This window comes from Mus caroli, chromosome 11, assembly GCF_900094665.2.
Source record: "Mus caroli chromosome 11, CAROLI_EIJ_v1.1, whole genome shotgun sequence".
In the NCBI taxonomy this organism is placed as follows: Eukaryota; Metazoa; Chordata; class Mammalia; order Rodentia; family Muridae; genus Mus; species Mus caroli.
The window spans coordinates 79,303,928-79,314,157 of NC_034580.1; the positions used below are offsets into that span (position 1 = coordinate 79,303,928).

Sequence of the window (10,230 nt, forward strand, 5' to 3'; positions counted from 1 at the left end):
TAGGCCATCCATCTGGGACTTGACTGGGCATGGATTTCAAAAGGGCTTTCTCCTCCTTCAGAGACTACAGGACAGAAGGAGGAGTTAACAGCTGACAAACAGGACAGGAAGTGCTCTCTGGTCAGTCACCACTGACGCACCCAGATGAGCTGAGCCAGCCTCACTAACAAGTCATTGACAAGTGGCTGGCAGCAGCTGCCAAGTCAAGAGGTTATCAAAACACACCAATGGGCTCTCTCTTCTGACAATACTTTTTAATCCTATTCTCAGGGTTATCTTTTCTTGAAAGCCAGATCTGAAACAAACAAACAAAAAAATTTTACAAGCAAAAAAAATATTAGTGGGGGCTGGAAAGATGGCTCAGCTGTTAGGGGCATTGAATGCTCTTCCAAGGGAGCTGGATTCAAATCCCTTCACCCATGTGGCAGCTCACAAGTGTTTGTAACTCCAAGATCACATAGACATGTGTGCAGGCAAAACACGAATGCACATAAAATAAATAGATAAATTTTAAAAGGTATTTGTGGCCTATGTAAGTAAAAACTGAAAGCGAAGTACTATAGCATTTTCTAAGCTGCCTTCCAGAAGGAATAGAAAGGACCCATGGCTTCCACAGCTCTGAACTTACTCTTTCATCACCCTCTGGCTGTGAGGAAGGGTCTCCTGGGAGGCCTCAGAACCTATGCTCTCAGGACAGAGAGAATATGTAACAGGGTGGAATTTAGTCAATGTCTCTCGATGACTTCATCTCTCTCCTTCCTCACCCCCCACACACATCCCTAACTTTAAACCCAGCCAGCACACCCAAGTACAAAAGCCTAACAAAGAGTGTGCTGGGAATGAGGGACACTTCTGTATGGGATAGCCTCTAAATTGCCTCTCCTTTTATTTTCATGAAGAGTGAGAGGAAAGCTTCCATTGACATCTCTATGTCACCTATTCCTGTAGCACAGGTGCTGTTGTACAGCTGTGTTATGTGCCTCTTAGGGACTTGCACACACAAGTGTGTCCGTCCTTCCTTGTCCTTAGAGTTCTTTACCAAGGCTGGGTGTGAGTTCACACCCACCTCACATATTTGAGTTCAACCTTCAGGGCTGGGCACAAAGCGAGCATTCATTCACCAGGATTAGGAGTCACTCAAGGCCTTTAAAGACTTCTATTTTTAGAACCTCATTTTGCATAGGTAAATTTTCTGTAACTATAAACTGTCAAATAATATCAATAGAGTCTGTTGAGTATTTTTCGACTAAGTACAGTGGGAAAACTGTTTCTGGTTTATGTCAACCCAAACCATAGAACTTTTTGTCTTGTTTTGTTAAGACAGGTTGTATAGCCCTCTTGCTGCCCTGGACCTTGCTCTGTAGACCAGTCTGGTCTCCAGGGTGAGATCAAAGGCAAGCACCAGCCACCACAGCCTGGCCTGTTTTGGTTTCTTCGGGACAGAAACTGTGTATTTTCTGGCTGTCCTGGAATACATCCTATAGACCAAGTTGGCCTCTGCCTCCCAATTGTTGGGATTAAAGGTATGAGACCCACCTGAGAGTAAACAGAAACACATTAGAGGGGGCTGGAGAGATGGGTCAGTAGTTAAGAACACTAGCTGCTCTATTAGAGGATCCTGGTTCAATTCCCAGCAGCCACCTGGTGGCTCACAACTGTCTGTAACTTCTGTTCCAGAGGGGATCCAATGCCTTCTGCCCTTTGCAGGCATGTAGTGTACAAACATACATACAGATAGAACAACCACTCACCGACATACTGGTGCATTATACAACAGGAACTAAACTAACCCCCAACCCCATGACACGTATCCACTTAACTATCCAAGCCTGCTGTGGTTAAACAGCAAACACCCTTAGTGACCTAAGACTTCAAGGTGGACACCACTGCAGGAATGTAAATTGAGACACTCTCTTTTGAAAAAGAGCATCACTCCTAATCCAGGACTATTCATAATTGCCCAAGGCTACAAACAACTCAGAATGTTCACCAACATATGACATTGACAGGTAATGTTTACCCCAAAATGAAGCAACTACAGTCTCAGACAACATATAGACAAATCTTCAAAATCATAGTGCAGGGGCTAGAGAGATGGTTCAGTGATTAAGAACACTGGCTGCTATTTCAGAGGACCTACCTAGGTTCAATCCCCAGCCTCCACATGGCAGCTTAAACTGTCTTTAACTCTAGACTTCCCTAAGAAGACTGACACCTTCTTCTGGCCCCTCTGGGCACCAGGCACAAATATAGTACACAGACAAACCTGCAGCTGAAAACTCTACACACATAAAAAATATGAATTAAAAATTCAAACACTATAGTGTAGTGCATTAATTTACACAATTACCTATATGTTCAATATATATAATATATATTACACACAACACACACAAATCTATAGATATCTATATATATATATATAGTTATTGCAAGTGAAAAGAAAAACCTAAGCCTGGTGTTGTAGCAAATGCCTATAATCCCAGCAGCTGGGAGGCAGAGGCAGGCAGATCTCAGTGAGTTTGAGGCCATCCTGGTCTACAGAGCAAGTTTCAGGACAGCTAGGGCTACACTTAGAGACCCTGTCTCAAACAAACAAGACCTAAAAGAATGCTGCATAAAGGTGAAAAGGGCATGAACAGCTGTGCTGTTTAGGTTTGTGCTTAGGAGGTAAAAACCATAGGCAAAGGAGATTATTTCCATTATAGTCAGTACAGTAATCAGCTGTCCTGAAAAAGTAGTGGGGGTTGGGGGGAGGGGAAAATGCAGTAGGAGTCTGCTTCTTGGCTGTAGTTACCCTTACATCTTCCTCTAAAGTAACTCATCAAGTTACCTATTCAGTTTATTCCTTCATCAACTACCAAAAAACAGGCTCCGATCCTCTCCGAATGTCACTATTGCTCAGTGTCTAAGGTCGTGACCCTCATTTGCCTTCTATCTCAGCACCCAGCCCGGTGCCTTTAGAACAGCAAAACTCCTTAGTAAATGTTTGCTATGCAAAGTCATGCCCTGCTGACATGAACTTGTCAGATGAACCCTTTTCCTGCCATTGCCGACTGGAGCTGCGGCACCCTCCTCCATTAACGCTTTCCTTTCTGTCGTGTCACCCCCAGGGAAGCGATCATAAATAATGAAGCTACCGCCTTAAATGCCAGCCCTGTAAGTTTATACCCAGGCCATCCGTTGCTTTAGCAACTCTCCTGCCTTCCACTCCCTCTTGTGTCTTCTCTGTGCAAAGACAATCAATCCGCCGCTGTTGGTCGTGCGTGTGGTGTTTGTGTGTGTATTAATAGGGAAGTTTCCATTCTGCACCTGGGCGTAAAACCAAGCATCACAAGGACCCAGCTCCTTTCAAGTTGTTTGTGAGATCCTTCTGCCTGTTGCTCAGAGAGACAGTAAGGTGCTGGCAGAGTTAACATGATTTTACCTAAAGAGCATGCTACCTGCTCTAGACAGAAACCAAATTGCTATAAACCGGATCGGCTTTAAAATGATTTTGTCAGCAAGTCACTTATGCAAATACACATCTTATTAAAACGCTGGGAAGAGCCTACAAGATACAAGCCAACAGAAAGACACACAGCCATTCTTTTGAAGATTAAAGGAAGACAATGACCTGATCTATATAAAGTCCTAATTCTTCGGATGGAATGAGCCAAGCCTTTTTATCGTGATGCTGGGAAAATATTTTTAATCCATCTTGTTAAAAAAAGAAAAGAAATTCCTCATGCAAAGGCATACATCTAATTCAAAGATCTCTCTTAACCCTAATTTTAATCCCAAAGTCTTGAAGGATTTCCCCGATTTAGAAGCTCCAGCAGTAAATCTGTATGCAGCTCTATTCAGGGATCTCACAGAATGCATACCTGCAGTCAGCCAGTGTCAAAGGTTGCCTTCTGAGAGGAGGACTAAGCTCAGCGGCGGGCACAGCGCTCTCGAAAAGGATGCTGAGAAGACTCGAATGAAGCCAACTGTCTCCCGTTTTATGGGGGAAAGCCAAAAATACCAAGCAGCTATTCTCCTCCCCCAAGCGTCAGTAGGTGAGTCAGAGCTGGAGGCAGGAGTGGGGCCCATGTGTCAAGCCGCCTGTGCAGGGCTCCTTCCTCCCTCCTCCCGGGAACTCTCGGCCCTCGTCTGACCTCATGTGAATTCTTAAGGTGTCTCCGGCAAGGAAGAAGTGGTGCCTCACTCTGGGGGTGCCTCACTCCTCTGTTTCTCAAGGAAACCGAGACTAAGTGCCCTTTATGAGTCCACAAAAGACAACAGCAAATTGCAGCCCTAAACACAACTTTGCAAAGAATACATACAACACTCAAAGAGTTGCATCTTGTCGGAGGGACCCGGCGTTGTAGCTGCGGCCTGCAGCTGCAGACCACTGTCCCTTGGCCTCTCTGACCTTTCATTGTCCTCAGGGAGGATGTTCTGGTATCCCATTAAACTTCAAAGTTGGTACTTTTTGGAGCAAGAACTGCAGGAAACTGCGTTAAAACTCTTGGTCCACATTTCATTAAAGTCAGTTAAGAATTCGAATCCTTGCCTCCGTTTTTACATCTACAAATAGGGAAAGTACAGCTCTGCACCTACCTCTTAGAAACTTCACTGAAAACTACCCAGAGAACGTAAACCAAATGCCGTGGGGCTTTCCTGAGTGGAAAGTATGAGGTGTTGTTTTTAGTATTATTAGACCGGGAGACTACTGGTAAAACACCCCGCCTTCTCTTGCCTCTAAGATGCCCAGTTACCATAACATTAGCCGATGCCACTGGCAACATCCACTTCAATACAAGGCAGTTATACAATCCTAAAGCGGCTAACATCACTCGGCTCCCTCCCCTACCCCAAGCCCAACACAATTCAACTTCGCTCCGGAGCAAGGATACTTAGGAGAAATAAGAGTCAGATGTGAGCACAGTGCATACCAATCTAACACCGAGGAGAGACGCTCAAGTTGAGTTCTTGGCATCGCAGAAAGCCAAGTGTTTCCAGGGGGTGGCGGGGCCGGTCGCGGGGTGCATGCTGACGCCTGCCGGCTTGGGTTCGGGGATCCCAGCCTCTCCCGCCCCGCGCCCCGAGGTCGCCGAGCACCCGCACAAAGTTTGCAGAGCCGAGGGTCGCATGCGCCCGGGCCCCTCCGGCTCTCCCCCGCACCCCGTACCGAGCGTGCCGGTTGCGGCGGTGGCGGCGGCGACTCTCGGGTCCGTGCTGCTGCGAGGCTCGCGGCTTCTGCCCGCCGGCCTCGCGCGCCTCCCGCTCCCTGCGCGCTGCCGCCCTCTTCCGAGCGCGGGCCCGCGGCGGGGACGCGCGTGGGTTCCGGGCGCCGCGCGTGCGCGCTGCGGCGCGGGCCGGTCCTCCTGGCCCCGGTTCCTACTCACTCACCTGGACTTACTCGCAGACCCCTGCTCCTTGCAGCCGCGTTGTTCTCCGGCCCAGCTTCTGAGCTGGCGTTCGAAGAATCTGTCCAAATGCAGAGAGGCAACTGCAGGAAGAGACAGAATAAAAGGTGTGAGCGCCGCAGCCAGTGACTAATCACCGCCTCTCAGCCACCCCCGCCTCCTCCCCCGGGCGAGACAGCCCCAGGTGCGGACCCAAGGGAAGGCAAACCCACTCTTTTTAGCTTGTTTGTTGAGGCAAGGTCTCACTATGTAGACCAGGTTGGCCTGGAACTCACAGAGACCCGCCTGCCTCTGCCTTTATCTCCCTAATGCTGGGATTAAAGCATTAATCCCACACACCACCACGCCCTAACTCTTCCGCCAACTGCTGGGTGGATTTTGATTGACAGGTGAGGGCAGTAACTGGGGAAACTCCAAAGGAGTTAAAGACCCCTAAACCACTGATGCGTAGACAGTACCCACCCACACTCCTAGGTACAACGTGGCTGACTTGTGGATCCCTTGAAATTTCTTTGCTCTCAACTAGCTCTCTCCTCTCTTTCTGTCCTCTTTAGGTTTCTCTCTTTAGGTTTTCTCACCTGAAACGAATGGATGCAAACTGACTTTCTTTAGCGCCACCCTACTCTTCTCTTCGCAAAACTGAGGGGCGACACAGGGGCGGTAGGAACGACTTCCTCCAGCCTCTGCAGTGAGTCAGACTCCAGGAGTCCTGACTTGGCGCTCGGTTGGTCCTGTGCTCACCCAAGCCATGCCCTCGTTGTAGCAAATCGCTGACATCAGAACTGCTGAAGTCAAACTAGTATTCTTGGATTTGGGGGAGGGGACAGAGGAGGAGCACGCCGCACTTGGGGCTTACTTAACAGTTTCTAGCATCTTCAAGTAAAACCTGGAGGTTTTTGTTTTACTTTCTTTCTTTTTTTAATCTCCGTTGGCCAACCGGATTCAGTCTTTTTGTGGGTGCTGGAATATCTAGAAGTTTTTGTCTGTTTCCCAGACGAAAATATAACAGCAGAGGCATTTTAGTGATAATACAGGGAAAGCTAAAATGGCCTAGACTGAAGAGATTTGATGCCATTAAAAAGCACGAGAGCAGCCGGTCGTGGTGGCACATGCCTTTAATCCCAGCACTTGGGAGGCAGAGGCAGGTGGATTTCTGAGTTCAAGGCCAGCCTGGTCTACAAAGTGAGTTCCAGGACAGCCAGGGCTACACAGAGAAACCCTGTCTCGAAAAACAAAAACAAAAACAAAAAAAGCACGAGAGCTTTAAAATTAGGCAAAATTAACCATTTAATGAAGAACACAGGAGACTAAGATTAGGCTAAAGCACCGAGTTCAAACTGCATGGGAAGATATCTTTCTGGTACTATATCATTCCGGCAGTTTATCTCATGACCTGCTTTTGACATCACTAATGTAAAAATAGCAAAATCTCTACTGGAAGTGATTGAATGCTGTTTGTATTTCTGCATGTCCCTCTACAGTGCTTCTCAACCCCTCCACCCCCCCCATGCTGCCACCCTTTAACACAGTCCCTCATGTTGCAGTGGCCACCCCCAACCATATTGTTATTGTTGTTGCTACTTCCTAAGTATAATTTTGCTACTGTTTTGAACCATAACGTAAATGTCTGACATGAAGGATAGCTGATGTGGGACCCGTGTGAAAGGGTCTTGGCCCACAGGTTGAGAACCTACAGTCCTGTACTCACTTCATGACTTGGTGGCAGTCACACTCCTCCTTAAATTCCATCCAGTTTTTATTTTTGGGATCATTTTTGCTTACATTATTACTTGCACATGAGTAAGTTCTGGGTGGGGACAAGGAGCAGGACAACTTTTGTAGACTATGCAATATAAGCCTTCCAGGAAAAGTCACACCCTAATTTAAGAGGGAGAGGCAAACTCATGCAAAGAGACCCTTCTCTGTGTAGTGTGTGCTAATGATCTAGAGTTAAGTAGAAAGGATGGCTGAAATACCTTCTCTGTAGATCTTTGCAGGAGCCCCAAGAGCCTTTGCTGGCTTCTAAGCCCTTGATATGCAGCCTGTGTGACCAAGGAACCATTTTTTCTTTCTTTTTTTTTTTTTTTAAAGATTTATTTATTTTATGTATATGAGTACACTGTAGCTGTACAGATGGTTGTGAGCCATCATGTAGTTGCTGGGAATTGAACTCAGGACCTCTGCTCACTCCAGCCCCACTTGCTCTGGCCCAAAGATTTATTTATTATTATATGTAAGTACACTGTAGCTGTCTTCAGACACACCGGAAGAGGGCATCAGATCTCATTACTGGTGGTTGTGAGCCACTATGTGGTTTCTGGAATTTGAACTCAGGACCTTCCGAAGAGCAGTCAGTGCTCATAACCACTGAGCCATCTCTCCAGCCCAGAGCTCATTTTCTTTTCTTTTCTTTCTTTCTTTTTTTTTTTTGTTTTGGTTTTTCGAGACAGGGTTTCTCTGTATAGCCCTGGCTGTCCTGGAACTCACTTTGTAGACCAGGCTGGCCTCGAACTCAGCAATCCGCCTGCCTCTGCCTCCCGAGTGCTGGGATTAAAGGCGTGCGCCACCAAGCCCAGCTTTTTTAACTTTTTTTTTTTTCAGAGCTCATTTTCTAATGTTAGTCCTTTTTAGTTAATTCGAATGTATTTGTTTATAGTAGCAGTGATTGAACCTAAGGTCCTTGTGCATGGCCAGCATGCGCTGTACCAACTGAACCATATCCCCCAGCTTGTAACTCCAAATGTATTCATTTAATTTGTGTGAGTGTTTTGTCTACATGTATGTCTGTCACCATGTGGGTGCCCAGTGCCCACAGAGGGCCTAGAAGAGAGCAAGAGAGCAGTCAACCCCTAGAACTGTAGTTACAGGTGTTTGTGAGGTGCCATATGGGTGCTGAGTGTTGAACCTAGGACTTCTTGAACAATGCTCTTAAATGCTTTCTCAACAGCTCCAAAAGAAGAACTAATCCCCACCCCCCAGGATTTTATTGTGTAGCCCTGGCTAGACCCTAGCCACCTGTCTCTGCCTTCTCAGTGCCAGGATTTATGGCCTGTGCCACAAAGCCTGGGTCACTTCAAATTTAAATAGTTACATGTAGCTAATGGATTGGCACTTTCTAGACTATAAATATGTGTTTATGGATGTCAATTACTTTAGGAGCCCTCAGTTACAAAAGTACAGGTTGTAGGTGCCCAGCCAAGGTTTGGGTCCCCCTGGCCACAACCACTTAAGTGGTACTTTGGTGCAGTGCAGTATCTTCAGAGGGAGACCTGGGTAGACACAGAGAGCAGAGGCTGAAGACTTCTACTCTGATTCTACTCTGATATCTTCCTCCCCCAGAATAGCCTCAGTTGCTTGGGCAGTGACTGCTCTTTACGTTGACCTCCATGTGTCTCCTAGGAAGAATGTTTGCAGGGCTGGAGAAATAGCTCAGCAGTTAAGAACACATACTGCTCTGCCGAAGGGAGCCTCCTAGTTTGGTCGTGGCATCCACCTTGGGTGGCTTGCAACTGCCTACAATTCCAGATACAGAGGAGTCAATACCTTCTTCTAGTGCCCTCTCCTGACCTTCTCGGGCACCCAAACACACACACACACACACACACACACACACACACACACTTTTTTGGTTTTTGTTTTGTTTTGTTTTGTTTTGTTTTTCGAGACAGGGTTTCTCTGTGTAGCCCTGGCTGTCCTGGAACTCANTTTGTANACCAGGCTGGCCTCAAACTCAGAAATCTGCCTGCCTCTGCCTCCCGAGGGCTGGGATTAAAGGCATGCGCCACCATGCCCGGCTTTTTTTTTTTTTTTTTTTTTAACCAGTGATCTTATATGATTTGCTCAACTTGATCTTTGCCAACCCAGTCACGCTTCAGACTTGAAAAGTGAAGAATCTGGTCCAGGGTTATGTATTGTTACTAAACAAGAACCAAGAGAACTAGGGGCGGCAGCAGAGGCTGGCAGTCTTAGAGGGAGGGGCAGGAGAATCAAGAGCTCAAGGCCAGCCTCAGCACTGCAAGTTTGAGGCTCCAACAGAACACCTCAAAAGGAACAATAGTGAACAGCGATTACTGTGCAAATCTTTCTAATATAACAAATAAAGAAAACACTTGCCAAAAGCCAATAGAGCACAATATCCCTCCTTGTAATTTGTGGTAGTAACTCTTTATTTAAGCAACCAGTGCTGGGGTGGAGGGATGGATCAATGGCTAAGAGCACATGCTGTTCTTGCAGAGGACTCTGGTTCAGTTCCCAGAACCCAAATGATGGGTCACACCCATCCATAATTCCAGTTCCAGATCTGATTTCCTCTTCTGCCCTTCCCTGACACCAGGTACACAGTGCACATACATGCATGCATGCATGTAAAACATTTATTCATACAGAATAATAAAATAAATAAACCTACATTTGTAAATTATGTTTAAAAAGAGGAATGAAAAACTAAGGTAATTGCCCCAAAGGACAGTCAACTACAGTGGTGACAATTCCAGAGATGGTAAGAGACTTCTTTTCTTTTCTTGGGTTGGGAGGGCTCATTATGTGCCCCCAGCTGTCCTGGAACTTGCCGTGTAGCCCAGGCTGTCCTTCGGTCTGCCTCTGCCTCCCTAGTCCTGGGGAGTAAAGATGAGCATCACCATGCCCCACAGGAGACACCCCTTTAAAGACATCTAAGATAATTCATGATGCTTTACATAATTTCCTAAAACACCAGAAGAGGAAAAACCTGGTCCTGCTGAAGAGAAACAAACGTACACGTCAGCTCTGAAGTCTGGAGACTCCCCTTTGGTTATGAAATTCGATCTGTGTCATCTCAAGCTGCTTTATATGTAAATGA

At 46.6% G+C, this 10,230-nt stretch overlaps 1 protein-coding gene across 5 annotated transcripts in view; it reads right to left on the reverse strand.

Moving 5' to 3' along the window:
* Positions 1–6,027, reverse strand: part of Dusp14 (dual specificity phosphatase 14) — a 19,724-nt gene extending 13,697 nt beyond the window's left edge. Inside the window, exons 1-2 of one of the 5 annotated variants that reach the window (XM_021177392.2) lie at positions 5,972–6,027; positions 5,377–5,476 (exon numbers count right to left, since the gene is read on the reverse strand). The gene's annotated coding sequence lies outside the window, so the exon portion shown is untranslated. Of the gene's footprint in view, positions 1–3,866; positions 3,989–4,919; positions 5,093–5,155; positions 5,294–5,376; positions 5,477–5,855; positions 5,895–5,971 lie in introns of those variants that run through there. The other 4 variants (XM_029483060.1, XM_021177393.2, XM_029483062.1 and 1 more) reach the window with 4 other exon arrangements.
* Positions 6,028–10,230: the final 4,203 nt, after the last annotated feature.